General features: G+C 44.2%; 1 protein-coding gene across 31 annotated transcripts in view; it reads left to right on the top strand.

Annotated features, from left to right (window-relative positions):
- The first annotated feature begins 11,506 nt into the window (after positions 1-11,506).
- Positions 11,507-26,158, top strand: part of NRXN3 (neurexin 3) — a 982,026-nt gene continuing 967,374 nt past the window's right edge. For 5 of the 31 annotated variants that reach the window (XM_039553065.1, XM_039553054.1, XM_039553045.1 and 2 more), the window contains exon 1: positions 11,518-11,650. The gene's annotated coding sequence lies outside the window, so the exon portion shown is untranslated. Of the gene's footprint in view, positions 11,651-12,098; positions 12,275-26,158 lie in introns of those variants that run through there. The other 26 variants (XM_039553055.1, XM_039553044.1, XM_039553043.1 and 23 more) reach the window with 13 other exon arrangements.

Raw genomic sequence — 26,158 nt, 5'->3', positions numbered from 1 at the left:
CAAGTGGTGGACTGCTTTAAGTAAGGTCATGCTTCAGGGTACAGAAATCTGAGTTCAGAGTGCTCCACAGAAGACTTCTGTACACAGAAAGGTTTAGACCCATTGCACGCACAGAACTCTCCGTGACTTAACGTAAGGAAAGATGCTCATCCTGTGAAGTCTGGTGAGATCACAGATCAGTTACGACCTGAGCTGCCTCTCAACAGGAGGCCATCAGGCCAGTAAGCAAGGGCAACAGGATCTAGACTCGAAGCTCAGGTTTGCGTGTTGAAATAGTCCAAGGACACGCTGCAGTGACTGGCAGTGCAGCCAAGCAGCGCTCCGTTCGCGGGGCGGCCGCGGCAGAGCCCGCCCGGCAGCGGCGGCCGAGGGGAGGCCCCGGCGCGGGCAGCAGCGGCGCGATTCAGCACCGTGGAGAGCGGCGATCAGCCTCACGCCGCCGTGGGCTAACGAGCCGCTTGTTTCAAGCCACTTGCTGCTTTTATAAAGTCTTTGTATGCCAAGCTCTTCCCAAACGCTCACTTGTCTGAAGAGAATTGTAAAAAACCAAAACAAAACAAAAATTGAAGTTTTTTCACAAGAGCGCTCAGCAAAATGGCAGGTTTAACAGTCAGTACTTGGGCAGCACTTTTCATGCAACGGTTTCCACGCACTTTGTGAATATTAATGAAGTGAGCTGCAAAATCAATCATCCCTTTATAAGGAACGTAGGCTTCATTTTCTTTGTCTAGTTGGGGAAACTGAGGCAGGCAAGGATAATGTGGTTTGTCTCAGGCAGTATTGAACCCAGGAAATAAAAATTATAACCTTTATGCTCTCACTAATACAAAACCATACAGCTTCTATAGCTCTTCCTGTTTTGGTTTTAAGAGGTGTATTTCCTTCTTCAAACTACAGTTCTTCATTTAACTGATCTACATTGCCAAGGTTATGGCAAAGGATTTTCCAGCTAGCCTAATTAAAGCAATTCTCACCTACTGCCCTTCTGTTTCTTAAGGATTGCTGCTGTTTTCAAAAAGAGAGTCACTAGCCTTATTTCAAATGCACACCGGTACATGTGTGATGTTGGGTTTGCTCTTCTTGAAAATGTTATTTTGAAGCAAAAACCTGCCCCTTTGATGCTTAGAAAATAGAAAAATATATGTGCTATTTTGCACTCAATTGTCAGGCATGTACCATGGTGTTTTGTTGTTTCCCTGGACAGGTGGAGACAGAGCAGTTAGGCACTGACGGCTTCTGTCTGGTGAGCTGGCTCTTGACTGACTGATTAGCTTCTTTGTATGGCAGGCACTTCTCTCAGCTCTGTCATTAAAGATGCATCATAACCCCTTGCAAGAGCCTTTTTTTTTTTTTCCCTGACACAGAGGGAGAGGGAAAGAGTAATTCTCAATGTTTTACAGTAGGGAAACTTTTGTTAATATGGAAGGTCTTTAAAGATGGGATTTAGCCAGACTTCTGTCTTCAAAAAATTTAAAAAAACCCCCCAAACAGTTAAAAAATTGCTGTCAGGGCAGTAACTCATCTATCTCCTCAAGATTTTTCATGTATAGCCTTCCATTATTTTTGTTTATGGTAGGTATTTTTAGTGTTAAATAGTTAACCTTTGTAAAAGACATGGGAAGGGGTTGGAGAAGTGCTTTTCATTTTAAAATTGGATGAAGTATGGAGAAGGAGACTGGCTTATAGACATAGTTGCAGGTGTCTGGACTGTCAAGTTCCATCTCTCAGTCAATTCAGCTTGACACCAAACTATGGTTTCTTCCAGAGGTAGGAGACAAGACCCAGGAGATGACCCCAATTCTCTGTCAGTGCTGGTATCTGATGTAGCTTCTTTCCTTTTGCTGTTGATAATGCTATGAAAGTCTAATATGTTTTCTGCCTGGAGAAGTGATACTGGTATGTGTAAGTGTGAACTTAAATTGATATGCTAGTATAAATTCACTGTTTCTTTGTAGGATAACTTTTCACAAGTCAGCTTGCTTCACTTTGGAGGGAGCTTAAACCAAGGAAAACAAAACAAAAAAGGCACCTCCTGTTCTGCAGCAAACATTTACACAGGGAATTGTAACAATTCCTTGTTTAACAAGATTTCTGAAGTTACATATATGCCCAGTAAAACTCTCTCTCACACAAAACACTGTGGGTCTTCTGACTACTTCTTCCTTCAACTGAAGGATTAGTTCCTATAGGAGGATTCTGACTTCTGTGTACATGAAGCCAGTGCTCAGAGGCAGTGCCTCAGCATTTAACCAGGTATACCCATTATTTTATTGCAGTTCAAAACCTGATCCTAGATCTGATGGGTAGAAAGCTTCAGTGCCTCCAGCTCTGAGTATAGGTATCCAGATAACATTTTGCCTAGTAGGAATTTGCTTGTTAGAGAATTGTAATGTCATTTCATAGGAAGCCTGCATAAGGATTCACATATTGTTCTGTGTGATGTGAATCAGGTCTATGAAGGCACTGACATATCAACATATGGATTTTTGTTGGCTTCTACACATGGTCTAAATCTAAGAGATTTATAGGTCTTTGAAGTTGTGCTTAAAATCATAGAAGAAATCCTGTCTCTTCAGAGGTCCACAGAGTTCTCCACTGAGAGTTAGACATAGCATAGGTCCATCCTGGGATGTAGTGTTATGTCTGGTTTAGTACCAGTGTGGAGAACTAAGAAAAACAATAATTCAATGGAGCTTAACAACAACTCCCTTTTAATTGTAAGTCTTGTTGACTGGCTTCTAAGAATGTTTTATTAAGTCATCTTCAGTCAGGAATATTGATGACAATGGACTGTTATCGAGCTGTATTTGTGGTGGTGTGAGAGGTACACTGTGGGAGGGCTGTGAAGGCTACTCTATTTTTGGGATATAAAATTGCAGTGCAAGGAGGAATGGATGGCACCTTGCTGTGAAATAATATAATTCAAACCCGTTGCTTTACAGTACTGCCCTTTGAATGGGCAGTGACATGGCAGCCTTGTCCAAAGGCAGCTGCCCAACCTTTCCTTGTCCATGTTCAGTGCAGAATTTTAGCTGTTAGGAATCGTTTGCATGCAGCAGATCTCATTCTCTCTCAGTTGCATTGGTGCAGTGCCTGTCAACTTGGGGAAGAAAGAAAAACCTGTTAACAGGAGCATTTGCTTGTTTACTGTGTATTATATATCCCCTTCAATCTTTTTTTTCCCCTAAAATTTGAATATTTGATGTCAGTTCATTTGTTTTTATGACAAATTATTTTTTCTTCATTCCAGAAACAGAAAGCAATAGAGATGCCAGAATCATGGGGGCATCTGTTCTCTAATTAGTCCTTTCCCCCACACTCACTTTCAGCCCATATACAGAGATGCATGACTCCGTTTCTTGTTTGTTATCTTTTCTTTTTTTTTTTTCCCAACTACCTGTGTCATCAATTACAATGTGCCTATCTGGGTGTTATGCCAAAGACAGATCATCTATGAGGTCTTAAACACTGCTAAATGATAAATAAAGGCCTTTGCATGCAGTTGATTCCCAAGGATCAAAGTCTCTCTTCCGTGAGGTGCGCCCTCAGGGAGGACTGTTGCTGTTTCCTTAAAATACAAAACACCATCATGCAGATTAATCATGAATTTGTTACTTTGGAGGTGTAATATAGCAACCAACGCTTTGTTTTCTCTTGTGAAATGCCATCTGCCCCTTCCCATGTGGGTTTTTTTTCCCCTTAGTAAGAAGACTTGATGCTATGCTGCCTTTCAATGCCTTCATACCAGGTCATGTCTCAGAGACTTCAAAGGGATCTAGCAGTTCTCACTTCCAGAATTGACTAAGTCACTTGTTCTGGGTGTCATGGATTGTGTCTATTTTAGATCCCTTTATACTTACTACTATAAGTTCAGGTTCAACTTGGTTGATAGAATGAAGAATGAATCCACTGGGACCTGTAGTCAGTAGTCACAGCTAGTTTTGCTAGGAGCCTTAAACTGATTTCAAGGAAAGGAAGAGTGAAAAACCTGCATTAGGAAAAGGAAGCATGAAAGTTGGGCCATTAAACCATAACAGGCTATCATGAGTTTAATTTGAGCAGGAAATATATAGATGTAATGGCCCTCAGTTTATGTCAGTGGTGAAATTTATGAGGCTCTCAAAGGATATCAGAAGGGGGAGGTAGTGAGTGTTGTATGGCATAGGAGAGTTTAAGTGAGGTGACAATGGCACCAACAAATAGATCATGGGGAATAATCTCGTTCTGATTGTGAGTGGACTGGAAGAACTATCACCTTAGCTGATCTTTCTCACCTCTAAGTCTCATGTGGATACAACACTCCGAAGTGCTGAGAATATCCATCAATATCCACTGAAGTCTGTGATAACTAAAGGCATGGATCATTCTGCAGCGAATGGTATTTCTTCTCTAGGTTTGAAGCATCCCTCTCTGTTTTCTGCTTCAAACACAGCTCACTTTTCTGCATGTTTCAGCACTCTACATATTTTGCTTGCCTCACTCTCTGCTTCACAGCTGCTGCATTAAATCTATCCATGGACACTTAAAAGATGCTATGGAAATGTATTGCTTGCCTTCAGCAATAGCAGTGGTTGGCCAGCACATTGCTCCCCTAGCCCATCAGCCCCAGCACTGTGGCACTTGTGTTTGCTGGACTGTTTCTTTGGAGTGTACGGAGATGAACACATGTTCCGTATTAATCTTCATTTCAATGAAGTTGTTTTAGTTCATGCTTTATTGCAGCGCTTTGTAATAATGCATCTGTAATGGCAGCCCTTGGGGCAGCAGTCGCATGTGGCAGGCTGAGTGCCTGAACTGCTCCTGAGAATGACTCCAATCATACAGAATGAGGCACTCCCTGGTGCACCATCTGAATTTATAATACCAATTTATATAGTGCCCTAAAGCAAGGTTTGTATTTGCTCTGGGACACAGGAGCCAGGCTATAGAAGGGGAACTGCTCTCCATTTTTTTTTTTTTTTTGCTGTCCCTTTTTTTGAATATATGCATTTGTCTAGCTTTTCAACTTGCCTGTCTTAAAGTCTAGACTGAGCCCAGGAAATGCAAGAATATGCCTTAATACAGAGTGATGGGTGCTGAACCTGTAACTGGACAACACAGACCTGCTGTCAGTCTCACAGCATCAATCAAACCTTCCACCAGGTGCAGAGGGGAGACATGCAGGAGGGCAAAGCCCTTCAAGAATTGTAGGGCAGCATCCTGGCTGCTAGTTCATTATGGACCTTCTTGTGTGCCTGGGAGTCAGTGTTGGCTTAACCTCCTTTGAGAAAAGAGGTGATGAGACCCAAGGTGGTTAGGGTTGGATAGGTAATCAGTAGGATTTTCAGAAAGTGCTTAAGTAGCATGGATACCTAATGTCTATTAATTTTGAAAAAGAGGCATATAGTGTTTTAAAGGTCAAAACCAATGCTTTAGGCTTGCCCTGGAGATATGCCACACCTAGCATTAAACAGAAGCTAAAAGGCTTTTGCAAAAAACAGTGTTTGCTAACAGAGAAGAAGGTATGTTTTGCTCTTTTTGGATCCCTGAAGGATTTTGTTGATGCTACAGAATTCCCAGCCCCACTGTTTTATAGCAGCAGGATTTTTCCCCCCTCACCCTGGTTTTATTGGAGTCCTATTTGGGGTTTCTTATCTCACCTTAAATCTTCACATTATAGATTCATGCAAACAAAAAAAGACATTTATTGGCATGTGATTGTGAATGAGAAGTACTTCCCCCTATGGATAGTACCATGTTTGAAGGCATTGTGTTTGTCTGGCATGTGAGCAGAGAAAATAAAAGTTGTTTCATTTTATCATGTTTATCCAAAATAGTGCATAAGGTTTTCAAATGAGATAGTTGAACCATTAGAAACTGGCTGCAGCAGTTTTTCCTTATCCTGAGAGCTTCCCAACTGATCAGTTACTTATTAACACGATGCTTGCAAACACCTTCCAGGTGTTTATCTCTTTTTCAGGTGATCATGGGATAAAAGAAATTCTGCTGGGGAATGTACACTTAACTCAGACACGAGATGGGTGCTGTAGTCAGTGTGATGGGTCTGCTTTTTGAGAGGAATAAAGGGCAGTCTGTCTCGTCCTGCCCCAATGCTGTTATTCTGCACTGATGTCTTTGTTCCACCCACTCCTGTTGGCTGGGAAGGGTTTCTATCTTGTGTGGGTAAGTGGCCAGCTACAGGTAAGTGTTTGATGTGAGACTGCTGGGGGTTGATTCTAAAGACTGAATGCAATACCAGATATAAACTCCCAAACTGTCTGTTTGGAGTGTTAACTAGTGCAGACAGCAGGAAATGTCCCTATCTAGTACCACTGGTCTTGAGCAATCAAGGTGTCTGTACTTCAGGATCACTGAAGGGGTCAAAGGCAAAAAGAGAAATAATATTTAATCTTCCTTGAGGAGCTGCTGAAGTTCTTCAAGGAATAGCTCCTGTGTATGCATTAGATTAGCATTTTATTAAAGAGAGATTTATCTTTCACTCATGTTAAATCCAGCTTTTCTGATTGCAGGTCATTCTAGCTCTTCTTCTTTTAGTACTCATCAATTCCTATTCTTACCCAACCCTGTTGATGGACCAGCAGGTATGACATGATATTTGTTGCCAGGGAAGCACACTGTGATGTCATTGGTTAATTTTTATGGCTCCACCTGAGGTTTCAGAAATAAGGAGAGGAGGCAGAGTTCAAGTGGAGGAGGTAGTAAGCAATAAAGATCGACTGAGTTTTACTGCTGGTGGGGGGCTGGATCACATCATGGAAACATCACCAGAGTGATCCCATGGAGTTATAAGGCACAAGAAGCAAGAAAGGATGGAGTTCAAAACTGGTGGAAATACTTTTTGGAAGGTTATGCTTTAACTCCAAGCTGTGGCTTTGGTTATTTCACTGGATGCTACCTGCTGCCCCTAGGAAGTGATTCTCTTCCTTTTGGCCTGTACTGAGTCAGGGTCATGTTGTTGACAACTTGAGATGGCAATGGGGTGTCTTTGTGTCTTAGAATGAGATGTAGATATATGTCTAATAGCTGGTAGTGGAGGTCACAAAGCCGATGTGACAACCATTACATTTTATATCGCTGACCTAAAGAATGTGCAGCTTTTATTTTATTCTCCCTTGCAGGATTGAGTGTGCACACACATCTGTCTCTGTGTTGTTATTATGTTTATATATAAATACACATGTACCATGCATCCTCTTACAATGACACTCTTAAAGATGGTGGAAAACAGTGTATGAAACTTGAGAAGGTCTTGCATAATTTCTTTCCCCAAATTTGTCAGTTGATGCAATGAAATATACTTTTTTTTCGTACATGACTTGCCTTGAATTTACTCCTACAGCATTTGCACACATACCACTTATTTAATCTCTCTCATGCACTCTTCCCACAAGGAATCCTTTCACCTGAATGGGTTCACCCTTACATTCTTGGCTACACACATCAAGGTTTTTTTGTTCATTCATACACCTTCCACACACTCAAAGGTGTGTCTGTATAGTTTCTGTCCCTTGTACACTTACTTAAACAAAATGGTGCTCAGAAAATTACTTCCAGTATACACTGTGTAGAGTTTCTGTTAAATAAATGCAACAGAATATGCTTGGAGGAGGAAAAAGACTGTGAATCAAGAATAAATGGCTATTTCCTGCAAGTGGTCAGAATAACTTCGGAGGTTGAACCTCCAGCTGGAGTGAAAAATGGCGTTTGCAGGAGAGCTTAGAACTAATCCTCTGAAATGATGGTAAAGGGAATTCTGACCAAGCGCTGCCATGATTACTTTCCCCCCATCTCTGTTATTTCTTATTATTGTAATGAGTTTTGCTCTCTCAAGTAGAATAAGGTCACCAGTGAGATAAGATCAGCTTCATTTGGCACAGCCAAGAAGATCTGATCACAGTTTGGACTGCAGCTTCTAAATTCACCTTGGGTATTAACTTCTGGGCAAAAAGACACTGAAAGTGCTAACATGGCCAAAAAAAAAAAAAAAAAAAAAAAAACCAGAGAGATAAATTGCATTCTTTCCATGTTGCACAGATTTTCCTGCCACTGTTTCAATGGCAAATTCCCCTGAGCCTCATTTCCATTAAATTGTACCATACAAATGCTTTCTTTCAAGGATTTGGTGAATGCCATTCAGAAAATCTAAGGAGAAATACCAGATTATACTCCATGGGACAATATTGCAGTGCAGCAATATCCCCTTCCTATCCCCTGCTGTTACACTCAGGGCATTAGTTTGGAATGAATCTTCTAGATCTTGTGGTGCAGCATTTGGACATCCTGGCATGATGGATGATGCCTCTAACTTCTGTCTCCAGAGTCTTTTCCCCTGCTCAACAGGCAAGGGGGGAACCAGGAACTGATGATAATGGCATGTGCATTCTCTATTGTGTCCGGGAGATGGGTAGCTCCTGTGAGCCAGCTCGCTCCTCTAGCAAGACTTAAGCAAAATCTGTGTGTGGTGCCTACTACAGCTGCTGCCCTGAATTAGAAAGCCCAGATCTTGGAGCACAATAAGTACTTTGAAGATGAGCAGTCCCACGTAGCAATTTATTGAATTTTCACTGACTGAATTGCCCCAGTTTATGACAGCATTTTGTCTTTTAGTTATAACAAGCATATTGGCTTGGTAAAAAAATTTGGAAAATTATTCTAAAGGGAACAAGGAAAAGAAGATGAATGGCATTTCTATGAACCTGTGTTCTTGCCTTTGCCTTTTCTCTCTGGTGGTGTTGGGAGGGAATTGTCAGGTGCCTAGGTCTATAAATCTATGTCACTGCTAATTTTTAAGGCTCTGGAAAGGAAATTGGCTATTTTCATATATTGGCTATGAAGACAGAAAAAGTCTGATCTATCTACTTTTCTTCTAGAAGGGTACGAAACACTATCTAGAGCATGTCATACCCTCTAAAAAGTCTCACCACAATGCCAGCGGCATATACCGGGGAGATGAATAGTATTAAAGGGGTCTGGTACAAACCTCACTACAGGAATCATGTTTTTCTTTTCTCTCCCTGCAACTTATTTGCAAACTGCAGGGCTAGAGCTAGAGATGAGAAAGAAAGAAAGAATTAGAGGAATTAATCAGAAAAATCCACTCCCCTGTTGAGCAATTAGAGCATTGCTTGCTGGACAAAGAACTTCTTGTACTGCATTCCTTTCCTCTTGTCTCTGTTTTGCTGCACACCCCAGCAAAGATGTACCTTGCAACCTTAATGAAACTTCCCAGCTCTTCTAATATTTTCTCACTATTCTGTGCCTATTTATAAAATGATGTCTATTTTGGTGCCTGACTGTAACAGTTTTTCAGAAGTAGAGGTCTATGCGTCCGAGTTAGACACAGTAAGATTTTTTTCAAAGTAGTTCTTATCTTCCTTGGTTCTATGTAGCACTCTGAATGGAAGTTTCTCAGTTAGATGAAGTCTTCTATCCCTCTTTCCAATTTGTAGACATTTCATATGTGGGTGTCCTAGGTTTTTCTTTTTCCAGTTGAAAGGATAGGATGAAAACTAGCTTATTTTCCCCAAATCTTTTTGGACTCACTTTACCTTTGGTGATTAAACTGGTTAAAAGTTGCTAGTTTCTTTTTTCTCACAAAAGACAGGCTGTTTTCTGCCTGCTAAACCGAAGAGGTTTAATTTGGAATTGGAGACTATGCTGTTGTCATTGATTTTATATAGAAGATACTCTGTTGATAGGCAGCCAGATCAAAACATGGTGCAAGTATGTGTGTGTGTGGTGTAAGAAGACCTTGGAGAGGGAAAGGGTAGAGGTGGTGCAGTTTCAGAAGACTATCTGTACAAATCATTACTTTGATAAACTGCAAGCTGCAAAATGCTAGATTGCCAGAACTACCAGCAGGTGAAGAAATGTACTAGAAGCCAGATTTTATGGCCAGATACACTTTTCAAATCTGGAGTTAACTACTGAAGTAAATGAAGTAATACCTGATTTTCTTCACAGTAATTGAGACCAGGATCTAATCCCATGCCCTAAGGAGGGATTGGTAGTTCTTACTGCTGTTATGTTGCCCATATAAAATAGGATGTTTAACAATAACCTGCCTTTGCACAAACATTTAAAGGGATAAAATCTTGCTCTTGGGATGCTGATTTTGGGTCAGCAAGATGCCTCTTTGCTGGCCCATTGTCACCTTGTTGAAATAGGTCTCTATTATCTTCTCTGTGCATGTATCTGAATTTGTTAGGGTGTGTGATGGACAGTGTTTTTCAGGGAAACTTCTCAAGGGGCTCCTAATCCTACTTGTAACTATTATTTAATGTTTCTGTGTGGCTATTATCCACCTCAGACACACCTGCATTTTGATAGTAGGAAGGTGATCAATACCTACTGTATCAAATCATAATTATTTATTATTTATTGGGTACTGCGGGTAGGCTGTCTGCTATGCAAAATGTAGAAAAAGACAAAAACATTTAGATACATGATCAGAGGGGGAAGGAAAGACAAATGGCTCTGTAGTCTGTCCCTAAGGCAAATGTATTCCTAAGTGTCTGGTGTTGCAGTATGAGCATTATACACAATTTTTACAAGATCATAGGGTCTGGAGAGAGGGGCCAGAAGGTTTGATTTCTCACTTTTTGGTTTGCATGCACTTCATTTCATAGTAATGTTCCTGTCTGCTAATGCACCTGTTTGAGGTGGACTTTTAGCATGATAACACATTAAAAAACTTTACATACTCGTTCCTCACAGTACATTTACTTTGCTAAGTACTAATGGTGATAAAATGATAAATAACATTATCTAGGATGTATGCTCTAAATGATTGAAATACTGACCCCTACACAGGCAATGGTGTCTGTCAGTTGCTGTTGTCTCTACTTTTACAAGTGAGGAAATGAGTGGAAAAAAAGTTAGAGAGATTTGTACAAGGAAACTTAGTGGCTGGTTTAAATGAAATAGACAGTATATAAATTGACTTGAAATACGCAGTAGGTTTGGGTCAAACTCTTGAGCTAGACGGGAAAATTCTTTGTGAACTTTAAGGGTTTTGGGGGACTCATGAAACTGAGTATCTGAGGAAGACGCTGCCTCTGCTCTGACGGCAGGTCCCTGGTGGCAAACTGAAGGAAAAAATAAGCCGCATCCGCCCGCCTTCGCCTTGCTGAGACCAGAGGGGCAAAAATCCCCCCTTGCTGTGCCGGCCCGGTGAAGGAGCGCTCGAGGAACGAGACGCTGACGGGCCGAAGGCAGCCGAAAAGCTGCTGAACCTCTTTACGGGGAGGAGGCGGCGGAAGCGTGGGAGGTGAAGCCCGGCGGAGCGCTGCTGCCCGTGCCCGGGGCCGTGCCCGCTGTCGGGGCCGGGCGGACCGTGTCGGGGGCCGGGGCGCGGACCCGCGGTCTCTTTAAAAGCCGGGGCCGGTCGGGCGGGCGCGGCAGCAGCAGGGGCGGCGGCGGCGGCGTGCGCGGGGCTCGGGCTGCTCCGGCACCGCGGCGCGCTCAGCCCTGCGCAGCTCCGCCCGCGGCCGCCCGCGGCTCTCCCGGCTCGGCACGGCCAGCCCAGCCCAGCCCAGCTTCCCCGGGACCCCCGCAGCCTCCGCGGCTGGGGCCACGCTGGAGCCCCCTGCCCCGCAGCGCAGGCGAGCCGCGAGTTGGCGCGGCGGCCGGCGCCCGCCCGGCTGCGGAGGTGAGAGGGGCGGCGGGCGGGGGGCGGCTCGGCTCGGCTCGGCTCGGCACGGCACGGAGGGAGCTGCCCGCCCGGCGAGCGCCGGGCGCCGGAGCTCCGCGGGTGGGTTTCTCCTCACCCTTCTCACGACAACTATTTCGGATCGTTTTATCCCTCTCCCCGTTCCTTGCTGCCCCGGCGGGGCTGGGCGCTGCCCGTCCGGGCGGAGTGGGCGCGCACCGACCCCCGGGACGCTCCGGCTGCTTTGGTCAGACTTTTTGGGAGATCGCAGTTCCCACGGCGGGGCATTTTGGAATGGAAAATTGGTGGGGGGGGGGGGGGGGCTCTCGAAAAAGAAGACACTACGCTGAGTTACAGCAGGGATACCCTTAGAATGAGCCAGCTGTTTGACTAAAGCTTAAGGATTTCTTAAAAAAAAATGCTAACGAGAAAAGAAGAGAGGCTGAAGATGAAAGTTTTTTTCTTTAATATTTTTTGCCTCTTCCAAGTCTTCGGATCTATTACGGTAGCGCCTTTCCTCCCCGCCTTCCATTTGTTTGTATTAATGATTTAGTAGCCGTCTTGCCTGAAAACTTCCACCGTGAGTGACTGCTGTGGGTTTTCAGGCAGTCAATGACCTTAAAGGTTGGTTCAATGCTTTTTTTCGTGCAAAATGTATGTGAAATAACCGCTGTATTGTTTTATTTCTTATAGTTTCTTTCTGTAAGGAAAAAAGACACCTGCTTTATAATTTAAAAGAAAACACCATTGAGTCAGGGAGTGATGTAATTCTCCTACCTAAGGGCACCGACTCTGGTGCTTTGCAGGTGACTTGTCTTTTGCTTACTCTTAAATTTATTTTAATGGTAATCTTAATGTAGCTAGGAAATAACATATTTAACAGTGCTGTTTTAAGAATTTATTTTGTTAAAATTGAACACTTCCTATTTAAAATTATTTTTCTTCCTGATTTCTGCCCCTCCTCCCTCAAAAGAAAACAATAAAAAAGATTAGGCATGAGATCAGCGGCAGAAAAACCAAAGGATTGGGGAGGCAGAAGCGGGGCTAAAAACATTGAATCGTTTATGAAAAGCACACTTTCAGCTTTTTGCTTTTCCAAGCTCTTGTTCCACCTTTCCGTGGCCAAACTATTCAACACTTCATTGCAAATAGTTTTAAGAAATTATTTCTGCTTTTTCTAAATATTATTTGTCCCTTCTGTATTTTTTACTGCCCGTAATTGTTCTGAGATAAGCACACAGCCCTCCTAAAAAGGTGAATATTTAAATGACCGCTCACCAATACCTGCTTATTGCATATTTTGAGGGGCTATTTTTTGAGGGGGCGAACTCTTAACTAGACTGGTGAAAAGTCTAAGAGAGATGTTGTGTAGGTGAGGGAAAATTTGATCACAAAAGGTTTTGTTTGCCGTGATGATAGTCAGTTATTAATTGTAACGTTAACCAAAAAGGTGTTGCGTCTGTCACTGGTTTCATTTAAAATGGTCATCAGTGTTAGGTTGAGCAAGTTTATATAAGGGTTAGTAGTATTTTAGGGGGAGGAGGTTGCAGAGATTATTGCTCTTGGGTTTGCGACTGAACGCACTTTATCAGCTGAATGAACTGGATTATTGTATAGATATAATTTTCCAATTCTCTATCAGTTTCTTTTCAGTATTCGTCACTTTCTTAAATGTTTATCTCTCGCTGACAAAGTGCCTGGTTTTCGGGAGTAGGGAAATGCAGCTGGGGACGCTGGAAGTTTGGGGATAATGTGAGCAACAGGACTGTATTTATTTATTAAAAAAAAAACAAACCCCAAAGTTAGGAGGTGAGGATTCTCTTTCTGGAGCATTCGGGCACCTTCTGGTGGGATATGTCTCTAGGCTTTTAATTATTTATTTCACTTTTGTCCTTTCAAAAATGAAGTAGAGCGAAACCAAAATGAAACAAAGTAAAATTAGAGTAAGTGTTGAAAAATAAATAAATAAAGCAAGGGAACGGCTGGAAGCCCAATACTTGATTTCATCAACCTGGTGGCAATGGCTTCTCGATAGAAGCGATATCTGCCGATATCACCCCTGTTCCATGGCTGTAGCCTGGCCTCATTTTACTCTGCGTTTCCACTGAACATGTTGACGTGCTGCTGCTTATATAAGGAGAAGAACAAATTCAAGCAGATTAGTGCTTGGGATTTTGAGATCGGCTACCCAGATCGCGTTGTGGGTTTTTTCCTTTCCTTGGGGGAGCTGATGGGGGAAGGCTGGAGAATGACGGGAGGGGATGAAATCGAAATGTGTGGTTGGGAGAAGATGGGGGTGATGCGGGGAGCAGCTTATTCGCATAATGTCTGCGCTGCGTCCCTTTTTCTTTTCTTTTTATAAAACCCATTATCTCTAAAAACACATTATTCTTCAGCCTGGTCTAAAAAAAAAATAGTGGGAGGGGTTATCATAGCGAGGGGGTTTGGTATGGGAGTCATTAGACCCACTGCTGCAAAACCAAGATACAGAAATCCATCTGCACCAACATTTCGGAGGGAGGGAGGGCGTAGAGAGGGGGGAAGGGATGGATTGTCTATCTTGGATTAGCGAAGTGCAGCTTTGTATTCTTCATTTTCCTCCCCATTTTCTGCCATTTTCCCCCATCCCCCCCATCCGCACACCCGCTTTCCTCCTCCCAGCCCCCACTCCCCCGAAGGTTTCTTATCCCTTGACGAGAAAATTCTGTGTTACATCCTGATGGCTCTGCGGCTTTTTTTTAGTGCATCACAACAGTGGCACGATGACCTTTACTTCATGCCACACAGATTTGGGCTCCCGGTAGGACTGTGACCGCAGCTTGGGCACACTCATACACCCATAGTCATGTACCTTGGATAGTCATTGATTTAATTTCAATTTTTGCGTGTGCATCTTTGTGTGTCTGTGTGGCTGGTAAACACTGGCAGAGGGTAAGGAACGCAGTGATTGCCAAAGGCACGTCCATCCATTTCGCCAGCCCCTCTTGCCGTTCTCTTTTCCTGAACATTGTGTCACACATCATGAGATTTTGTGCCGGGGAGGGGTGTGCCCTCTGTGGATGGCAGGGGCCTGGGGGTTGGAGGGAGTGTATGCGTACTGGGGAGGGAGAAATTGTGTGGGGGGAAATGGACCTGACAATGCTAATAACATTATTTTGGTCAAATGAACGTCTGGTGATAATGATTCAGTGTAACCATCCGTGAAATACATGCTTGCGACACACTGGAATAAAGGTTACTCCAGGGAGCTCCGTCAGAGCCAGGCATGCTCGGGGAAGTGAGCTGTCCCCTTGATAGGGGAAACAAAATTCATAAGCATCCCAGGTCCCCTCCCTTTTCAATGCCTGCTTGCATGTCCGAGCTGGAGGGCATTGCGATCGAGCGAGGAGGTGGGCTGCATTGGAGCCAGGATGAAACAAAGCATTCCCGCCTCATCCTCCCGTGCCATCCTCTCTTGCCCTCTTTGAACTTATCCGTACTGTTGATCCAGACGATAGAGGAATATCGCCATTTCCATGCAGTTCCTGCTGGAGCCTGGAGGGTGGTGAATTGAGAGGCGGAGAAAAGCTCCTTGTGTTTCTGTTGTAGGATGTGCAGGAGAGCCATGGCTTTTCAGGTCTGAGTGGAGCAGGGAAAAGGCTGGGGTGGGGGAGTGAAGGGAGCTAAGAGTCTCTCCCTCCATCCATTGTTCCCTTCCTTCTTTCCCCCAGCTAGAACACGGGGAAGGACCCAACAAGCCTCAGTGGGTGGCTGTGGTGACTGGCACGCAGGTATGAGAGAGCTGAGGCAGTGAGAGGGAAGCTTTCCCTGCGTTTCAGGATGTTCAGGACCCTCTCCAAGGCTCACAGACCTGCTCAGCACCTTCCTTCTCTGGGTGTGAAGGACTTCCTTCTTTGGTCATGGGCTGCTCACACCCAGGCCGAGGGGAGCTGTGGCAGGAAGGTGCTCCTGTGGTTCTGCTGGCTGCTACTTCTCATTTCCTCTGTGTGGCTGTGCCTACTCTGAGGTCTCCATGTTTCTGGATCTTTCCTCTTCATGAAACAATAGCAAAAGTTGAATAAATAGATCTGTCCAGAGCTACTATTGTTGTTCGCCTTTGGCTTTTCTCCTTTCTCTGACCTTGAGGTGCAGTGGTAAACTACAGCCAGGAAGATGGGGGCAGGGGTGTGTCCAGTGCCACAAATTCTTGCTGTTGGTGATGCCTGGCAAGATTCCTCTGCTCTTATGGTTTTTGCTCACCAGAGCCAATCTTGCCTCAGCTGCCCAGCTTCACCAGTAGTTACTTTTTGATCTCTCCCTGCCCTCCCTCTTACCTCAATTACTTTGGAAGTGGTTGTTGTGCTGCAGCTCCTGTGCTTGCAGGAGTCTTACCATCATACAGTATCCTCAGCTGGAAGTCCAACTCCTGGCCCTGCACAAGACACCCCAAGAATCACACCATGTGCTGAGGGTATTGTCCAAACCATTCTTGAACTCTGTCAGGCTTGGTGCTGTGAGCACTTTCCCTGGGGAGCCTGTTCCAGTGCTCAACCAGCCTCTGGGTGAAGAACCTTTTTCTAACATCCAACCTAAACCTCCCCTGACTCAGCTTCAAGCCATTTCCTCAGGTCCCTCTGGTCACCAGAGAGAAGAGATCAGTGTCTGCTCCTCCACATGCCCTCCTGAGAAATTTGTAGACTGTGATGAGGTATCCCCTGTCTCCTACAGGAGACTGAACAGTCCAAGTGACATTAGCTGTTTCTTGTAAGGCTTGTCCTCTAGGCCCTTCACCATTTTTGTAGCCCTCCTTTCAATGCTCTCTCATACCTTTTTATCCTCCTTACATTGGGCTGCTCTCTAAGATGATGTGGTGGCCATCTGAGCAACAGGAAGAATGTATTGCAGGGCCTGTGTGCCTGCTCCATCCTGTGGACACTGCCTCCCTGGTATCTCCCTGGTACCCTGAAAGAAAAAGGTGGGCCCAGGTTTTATGGTTCCTTCTTTTCCCCAGTGATTCAAGTACTAATGTGTTCTTGTGACATGGTTAGCTTGCTTTTATGAATTATTTGTTAACAGGAAAAGTTGGAAAAAGCATTTTATTGTAGGTACATTTCAGTGATTGCAATGTGAGTTTTGTAGCTCACCCTGACTGTCACACTTTGCCCTTCCTTGAGCTTTCATAGCCAACGAAGAAGAGCATTGACATAGTGCTGGAATTTACCCTGACCCTAAATGTTTTGCATCCTTGAAGTGAGAGGGGAACTCAGTTCCTGCAGAGCATTCAGGGAGTGAGAGGTGGTGCCAGGGGTAATTTGTGGTAGCAGTGATGGTGGGTTTTAAGTCCCTGTGCAAAAAGGGAGTAAATAAACCTCCTCCGTCCCTTACTTTCTTCCCTTTCTAAGCAAGTTGCCAAGCCATCAGGTACAGGCAACTCTTTTTTTTGTTGTTAGGATTGGATTTAAACCCTCAACCTAGAGGACACCTTCAGACTGTACAAGATGGTTGGGGTCTTGTCTGGATTATTCCTGGGAAGGTAGAGTTTAGTTCCCTTTTTCTCGTATCAGCAGTGGTATTTTGGTGGATCTGCTGAACTTCTTTTTCTGCAGCCTCCTCCAGGGCTCTTTAGTGTATTTTTCTTGGGAAGCAGAGTGTATTTCCCCCCCCCCTTCCCCCCGCCCCGATCTGTTTTCCTTTGCCCTCTCCTTAGCTCTGTGCTCTGGGCCTGTGCAGGTGGATGTCAGGATACTGGCTGAGCTGTGATATGCTGTATCAATGATAAGGACACACAGTGATCTGTCCAAGAGCAAACTGAAGGAGTCAGAGGCTTGATGATGACCAAGAGACATGGTGTGTAATTTAAAAACAAAATGCATCCAGCTTTATTTGCCCCTGCCCCCCACCAGCATGAAGAGAAGATGGGCTTTATTTTTGGACAATTGCCAAGGCAGCTGGAGCCAGAAATTACCAAATTTTGGTTAAGCTTTGAAAATTTTTGTCAGCTCTCATCTCTCCCTTATCCCCCTCTTCTAGGTAATAGCAGTCTGTCAGTCTAGCAGAGCTGGTTCTTAATTCATACAGCAAGTGGTGAGGAAGATACTTTTCATTTTGGAAACCAAGATATTAGAGGGATTGGTAACTTCTTGAAACCAGTACTCTACATAGTCTTGGTTCAGGTTGTTTGCTTTTTCTTTTCTTTTGTTTCTCCTCACTTGGGCATAGACAATGACAATTCATGTGTAAAGGACTCTGAGAATCAGAAGTGGTGTTTTGACCAAGATATGTTCGTAGAAAGGCAGCATGGGAGAAATTTGTTCTGCCCTTCTCCTTGTCGTGGGCAATAGATGGCACTTTTAGTGGTTGATTTATACCTTTTCTAAATTTTTTTAATGGAAAAACCATGACTTTTGGTAGGGCTAGCCTGAGTATAGTTTTACTGAAGTCTAGTAGGGATAAAGTGCAGTCTCTGTAGTGATGTTCTTGAAAGGTTGAGCAATAAGACTCCTACTGGAAATACACTAGCGATGTTGGAAGATCCTGTGTTCTTCCTTAAGGGAAGGTGGGAACACAATTTCTCTTGTTACCATTCACATAAAACTGTCCTCTCTGAGCACTGTGGACAGCTCTTATGCACTGTACACTACACAGCCAGCTTGGCACAGTGCTCTGTCTGGGCTAAAGCTTTCAGCCTCTTTAGACTCTGGGCTGCTGTGGGTATCACTATGTGGCTTTTCAGAGTGTGCTGGAGGTTTGCTTACAGCTGTCAGAAGTTCAGCTCTGTCTGAAATATGGCCGCTTGCTACAGGGTGGGTTAGTCCTTCATCTGCCTTGCTTCCCCTTGTCTCAGAGCTTTCTTCTTGTTTCTCACAGCCATGTGCCTGAGTTCTCTCCCAGGCATGCTCCCCTGCCTGTTTTTTGTCTGCTGGCAGAAAGAGCGAGCTGGGGTGGTGGGAAGGGTATATCAGGGATTTGGGGGCTGTCAGTGTACTTGTAGTCTCTCAGTGGTGTGCTCAGCTCCTGTCCTTTCCAAATTCCTTTCCTCTGCCCTTGATGGTGAGGGATGGCTTATTTCAAACACAGTCTGCTTGTGTCATTCCTAGTCCTGCCGCTTGTCATCCATCACATCATGGGAACTAATTAACACTAGTAGCTTTGGATCCTGGGAATGACAGTGCTGGGATGGTAGACTCTTTCAAAGATCCTGATGTCTCCCTTCGTAACTAGGGCAGCTCAGCCCAGGAGTTTATGGACTCTGCAGTCCTTCACCGGCTGCACCAACCCTGTAGTGTGGGTGTCTGTGTATGTAGCAGGGAGGGCGCTCAAGCCCTAGGCCTGCCTCATAATGCCCTTGACAGTGCTGCAGCATCCCCTGCATCCAAGTACCTCCCAGCCGCCGGATGAGAGCCAAGGAATGGGATAGAATAATAATTGATGAGGATAGGGGGAGGTATGATGTAAACCTTTTGAAGCTGCCGGTAGCATCTCCGCTGCCTTTGGGTACATACAGCTGTGCGTAGTTCCACGATCTGCTTGTGAGTTTGACCCTGTGAGAATCCCCTGCTCATGGCAGAGCTCACTGTCCTGTTTCTGCTGTGCTTGCCGTGTTGATGGGGGGGGTCATCAGGGGAATCAGTGTGCTGTTCCTGTGGGGATGGCAGGATTAAAGATGAGGCCTCAGTCATACTGTGAGGCTACACAGGCAGCACTTGCTCCCCTTCTCCCTCTACTTTGTCTTGTCTTCTGTTGTGAACCACTTCTAAGAAGGAAAAGAGTCCTATGGGGATGGAAGGAAAGGTAACTAAGCAAGAGGATGATGTTTGCTGGCAGCCGAAGGAGGATGAGGAGAGGAATAACTTTCCAGTGGGATAAATATCTAATGGGACTGGCTGCATCTGCAGAGCAGGGAAGTGCTGGCTTTGTTTCAGTCTGCTCTTGCATCCCATTTTTTTTTTCCAATAATGTGTTAATTAAACATTGATTTCAGGGGAAAAAGGAATCTGCTTGAACTGCAGAAACTAAATGGAGTGTGGAGGAATGGGATCTGGTGACAGATTTGTGGAAGTACCTTCTATCTTCATGACCAGTCATGGAGGGAAGCTGGACAAAAATCTGTTCACCTTAAGTTTAGAGTCCTTCACTCATCTTAAGTGTGAATCTTCCTTCTGTAACTGCATGGTTTTCAACTGATATGTGTTAAAGAATTACCAGGTAGACAACAGTATTTCTTACAAAATACTTCATTTTTATTAAAAAGCAAAATGGAAGAGAGATTCTTTTCAAGGTGTTCAAGAGGCTTTCTGTCCAGTTTGACATACTTCTAATTTTCTGCTCTTATAGTTGCTGTTGTACATAGAAGTGAATCAAGTTGTGGTGCAAGTTAAGCCACCAATTGTAATGCTCTTGTTACTTGCAAATATCTGACTGACCTTCACTTACTACATGTGGATATCAATCACTGAACAGACATAAAAGGTTGTGATGTGCACTTTTTAGTATTTCCTCTTCTGGTCCTTGGAGCATTGGAAGGTGAGACAAGATTATGATATGTCCTTCCCTTGCTTGGTTGAACTCTGTTCGTTAGAAGGCTCTTCTGCCCTCTTTTTGTGCTCCCAGGTGTTAGGGATGCATAGAGAAGATAAGAGTCCTTGCTTTAGTCTGAGATCTTATCTGGAATAAACTTTTCTGCTGATGTAAGCAATATATTCTTAACAGTATTAAACAGTTTGAGTTTTTTTGACCACTGTGCTTTCTGTCTTCACTAGTTCTGGGAAGCAATGGAAAGGAGGGAATAACCTGTCTGACCTTTCTGAGCATTGCATAAGTCTGAATTAAACTGATCTCACAAAGATCCCAATCAGTTCATGCAGTAAGTGAAATAGCAGCATTGTCCTGAGAAGGAGTCTGTCCTAGCTGTTGAATTCCTTTCTGCACCATCTGCAGTATTAGTCTACAGAAGGATCTGCTGTAGCATCAGGACACGTTTGAAAAGGAACAGATTAAGCCACAGAGCAACTATTTTCTAGGAAAATTTTTGACCTGCTGATGGCTGGTGAAATCCACAAAATTACAGAATAGTTAAATTTGGAAGGGACCTCTCAAGGTCATCTGTCCAACCCTCTGCTCAGGCAGGGCCACCTAGAAATGATGACCATGTCCAGATGGCTCCTTTCAAGGAGGGAAACTCCACAACTTCCCTGGGCAACTTGGGCCACGGCTGAGTTAATCTCCCAATAAAAGAGTATTTCCTGATGTTCAGGCAGGACCTTCTGTGTTTCAGTTTGTGTTTGTTGCCTCTGGTCCTGTCACTGGGCATCACTGCAAAGAGCGTGGCTCTGTTACCTTTACACCCTGCCTTCAGGTAATTATGTACATTGATAAGACACTGCCCACCCCAGACACCTTTCAGAGTATTTTCTCCTTCAGACTAAACAGTCTCAGCTTTCCCAGCCTTTCCTAGTATGAGAGATGCTCATAATCTTCTTCATGACCCTTTGTTGGATTCCCTCCTTGTGTCTGTCTGTCTTGTTTTGGGGAGTCCAGAACTGCACACAGTATTCCACGTTTGGCCTCACCAGTGCTGAGAACAGGGAAGGATGGCCTTCCTCAACCTGCTGACAACATTTCTAATGCAGCCCAGGACACCATTAGCTGCCTTTTGTGCAAGGCCATGTTGTTGGCTGATATTCAGTGTGGTGTCCACCAGGAACTCAGGTCCCTTACAGAAAAGTTGCTTTTCAGCTAGGTGTTCTTCAGTGTGTACTGATCCATGACCCATGAACTTCATTACAGTGGTACTGAGTGTCAGCAGAGCAGGCAGGACGGTCCTTAAGTATTAACTTAAGAAGCAGAAGTCTGGAGTTCTTTCCCTGAATGTGTTTATCCAGTTTTTCATAACAGTCATCACTTCTGCCATTCATAGAAAATTCAAAATTATAATTTGTAAAACACTGAGTTCTTTGAAAGGAAGGCTTGATATATCTGATAATAGAATAGAATAGTTCCAGTTGGAACCAGCCTACAAGGATCAACTAGTCCAACCGCCTGACCACTTCAAGGCAGACCAAACATTAAAATATATTATTAAGGATATTGTGCAGCTGTCTCTGGGAATCATAGGGCATTCACCACCCCTCTAGGAAGCCTGGTCCAGTGTTTGGTCACCCTCTCTGTAAAGAAATGTTGCCTAATATCTGGTCTAAACCTCACCTGCTGCATCTTTGAATCATTCCTATGTGTCCTGTCACAGAATACCAGGCAAAAGAGCTCAGCACCTCCCTCCAGTTCCCTTCCTCGGGAAGCTGTAGATAGAAGTGGGCTTGCCTCTCAACCCCCTTTTTTCCAAATTAAATAAACCCAGAGTGCTGAGCCATGCCTCAGAGGACATGTGTCCTAGCATTTCAGCAGCTTTGTCATCCTCCTCTGGATACAATCAGTTAACATCTTTTTAATTTTGGGGTGAGAGAAATTCTGGAAATTTAATTGTCCTCTTATGATGGCTGGTTGCACACTGCAATCTTTTTGTAGACCACAAAGAAATTTTAAATTCTTGATTACTTTGACTTTTTGAAGGGGAACAAAGAGAGTGCAGAAGTCCTATGGAGGGACTAAGGCCAACTTTCCTGAGGGACTCTGAATGCCTGTTAGTGCATTGAAGTCCTGGTATTAAAATCTGCCCGTTTGCCTGGTCAGCTCAAGCAGCACTTTCAAAGAGGATATGATACAATATAATTTCAGGTATATGTATTAAAAATAACTGCTGCATATCTGGGAATCAAATGCTAAGGACTTTATGGAGAAAATACAAAGAAACATTGATCCTTGATGTAATTTCATATGGGTCATTAATCAAATACCTATTGAGGGTGTATCTAATACCAGTGGACCAAAAGGCATAATTTTGTTGAGCCAGGTCTTAAGGATTTAGTTCAATATAATTAGTTTTTAAAATGTTTCACTTCTCTTCCTTTTTGGTTGATATGAGCTAATGAGTTGCTAGCAGCTCTGTTTGGTACTAGCTTGGGTCACAGAGTGATGTGGTGCTTAGGATGTTGCTGTACTTTTTTGGTAGCAGATTGTAGTTTCCTTGAGTAAATGCATTTTATGAGGCTAGAATGAGCTACTGTTTATTTATGAAGACCACTGTATCAGTGCATTGGGCTTGCATGGCCAGGTTTTGGTAGCTGGGGGCGCTGCAGGGTGGGTTCTGTGAGAAACTGCCAGAAACTTCCTCCATGTCTGGGAGAATCAATGCTGGCCGGCTCCCAGATGGATGTTCTGCTGGCTTAGGCCAAACCAGTCAGGAATGGTAGTAACTGTGATAACTGTGATAAAGTATTTAAGAAGGAAGGAAAGTTTTTTGCACAGAAGTAATTGTGGCCAGAGAAGAAAGGAAGGAGAATATGTGGCAGTAGCAACTCTGCAGATGCCAAGGTCAGCAAAGAAGGCAGGGCAGGAGGGGGTCTCGGTGCTGGAGATGAGATCCCCCTGCAGTCCATGGTGAAGACCATAGTGAGGCAGGATGTACTCCTGCAGCCCATGGAAATCCATTGCGGTGAAGAGATCCACATGCAGCCTGTGGAGGAACCCCACACTGGAGCAGGGGGATGCCTGACAGAAGGTTGTGACCCCTTGGGAAACCTGTGCTGGAACAGGCTCCTGGCAGGGGCCTGCAGATCCATGGAGAGAGGAGCCCACACTGGAGCAGGTTTGCTGGCAGGACTTGTGATCCCATGGGGGCCCATGCTGGAGCAGCCTGTTCTTGAAGTACTGAACCCCATGGAGATGGATCTGTTTTGGAGCAGTTCGTGAAGAATTGTAACCCACGAGGAGAACTCATGCTGGAGGAGTTCATGCAGGACTGTCTCCCATGGGAAGGACCCCACACTAGAGCAGGGAAAGGACTCCTCTCCTTGAGGAGGGAGTAGCGGCAGAAACAACATGTGATGAACTGATCATGACCTCCATCCCCCATTTCCCTGCACTGCTGGTGGGGAGAAGGTAAAGAATTGGGAATAAAGTTAAGCCCAGGAAAGAGGAAGGGGTGTGAGGAAGGTGTTTTTAGGATTTGCTTTACTTCTCATTATCCTGCTCTGATTTTGATCGGTAATAAATTCAATTAATTTCCTCAAGTCAAGTCTGTTTTGCCTCCGTTGGTAATTGGTGAGTGATCTCTTATCTCAACTCATGAGCCTTTCTTTATATTTTCTCTGTCTGTGAAGTTGCAGAGGGGAGGGGTGGAGCGTCTTTGGTGAGTACCTGTCATCCAGCCAGGGTCAACCTGCCAGAATCAGGTAGAATGCAGAGTGAGAAGGGAGTAGTGAATCAATAAGCTTTTGATAAGACAGTAACTCTTTTTAAGAAATTTGAACACAACAGTTCTTCCTTTCATGCTCTCTTTGTTGCCAATGTGTAACATGAGGCTGGAAGGTGATCTGCTTTCTTGGCACAACATAGATACTTTGCCAATTAAACTAGAAAATGGTCTAAATTTGATAAGAAGTAATTTATTAAAGACAAATGAAAAGTACTGTACTAGGAAAGATCTACTCAAATGCCTGTATGTAAAATGGGGGATAACAAGCCAGGCAACAGAACTGCAGAAAAAGATCTGGGAGGCACTACTGTGAGTCAGAGACTGAATGTGAGTCAACAGTGTGGTGATGTTGCAAAAAAGCAAATCCCATTTTAGGGTATATTTAACAGGAACGTCACATGTAGCACACAGGCAGTAGTTTTTCTACGCTAGCAGCCACTGCTGAAACCATAGCAGAGCATTGCATCCAATGAGAGCAGGAAAACCAGAAACAGTGGAAGGAGATGAGAGAGCAGCCAAGGTGGCTCTCTGCAAGGAGAGGATTGGTTGGGTTGGTTTAGGCTAGAGAGCAGATTGACGAGGGAAAAGCCATCCAATATTTAAAAGCTTGTTTTAAGAAGACAGTGATTAATTGTTCTCTGTGTCCACTGGGGATAGGACAAGAAGTAATCAGCTTAATTTGTAGCAAGGAAGATGTGGAGGTAACTGCTAGGAAAAGCTTTATGAGTATTTGGAAAGTTAAGCAGGAAAACAGTGTCCTGAGGGAGGTTGTAGTGTGCTCATCACGGGAAGTTTTAAGAACAGATGAGACAGGAGACACAAAATTTTACCTAGGTTGTTGTATTATAGTTTTGACAGGTTCAGAAGGGAATGGGCTGCCTGAACTCCTGATGTCTGGTCCCAACAGCTCCTGCAGTGCCTGAGAGGCAGGCTTGTCCCCTCACTGGCAGTTGTGGTGGGAGCAGGGGGAGGCAGAGCCAGGGTGAATCACTCCCTCTGCAAATTCCCCTGCAGCACCTTCCATGCCCCTGGCACCATCCAGTTTTACAGTGCACATCCCAAAAAGACCTGAGGGATCTTGTGTGTTCAGCAGTGTTGCATTACCATCCAGCACTGTAAGCCTTTCTATTTCTGCAGATAAAAACAAGCAGAGGGCCGGCCCAACTTCCTGCATCTTCGTAAGTTACTGGAGACTTTTATCCTGGTTACTGATTAATTTACATTGGGAAGATTTGGTGAAATTACTTGGAGATGGAAAAAAAGGCTTACACTTCTGCTTTCACCTATTAGAAACTATTGCAGATTTGTATGGTGTGTCAAGTTACAAGATGATTTTTCTGTGATCTTCCATCAGATGAAATGGACAAGGGCAAAGAATTTTTCTCTCTGCAACATCTTTCTTCCAGTGTCCTCAAGTGGAGTACTGTGGATGAGGCATTGCAGGAGGTGCCTTTGCACCCAGTGGATTTGAGAAGAGCACGCCTAATGCCTGATTCAGTAGACATATACTTCAGTACTTGTGAGAGGGGCTCATGGCACTTTGAGAGGAGGGTGTTTCTTGGTGAATGGGGCTTTTCTTCCCTGAGAGTTCAGCAAAACCTTTCAGCTCCTAGCAAGTAATCTAAGACATACTATGTGGCATGCTATTGCTATCTTTTCCTGAATCTTAGATTTACACTAACAGCCTGTCTGGATCCAGTTGGGTCTAGGACTGAATTTCTGAGTATCTCCAGTGCAGAGAGCCAGTTTCCCTAGTGAACCTCAAAGAAGGAAGATTTTCCTTTTAGTTTAAAAGAACATCTGGGAATATGTGCTTGTGGAAGTTGTACAGTGTTGTGCTTGGCCGCAGTCTGTGTGCACAGTTTATAATGTAACTGTTTTCCACCATCTCACATAAACTTGTTACTTCAGGCTCTTGCCATTCTTCAGAGGGAGTAGAGGATGAAGATACTATACTCTTCTTCTTGGCACTAGAAATGAGTCAGGGTTGACACATAAAAGTAGGAGGCAACAGTTTGTGTGTAGGAAGCTTGTTCTGTCCAAAGAAAATCTATGGGTTATGTGCAGGGTGTTAGTCCCACTGCACTGCAAGGCTGGTATCTTCTTCTGAAACTGAGTTCACACACATTTGGAGCATATGGAGAGCTCAGCAGATCCAGCCCTCGAGGGATGACTGGTAAAATGGTTGAAGGTAGGTTGGGATGTAATTATTTGTTTAT

Source organism: Corvus cornix, chromosome 5 (genome assembly GCF_000738735.6).
Source record: "Corvus cornix cornix isolate S_Up_H32 chromosome 5, ASM73873v5, whole genome shotgun sequence".
Classification (NCBI taxonomy): Eukaryota; Metazoa; Chordata; class Aves; order Passeriformes; family Corvidae; genus Corvus; species Corvus cornix.
The sequence above is the reverse complement of the archived record's forward strand: the minus strand, read 5'-3'. Positions and strand labels throughout refer to the sequence as shown.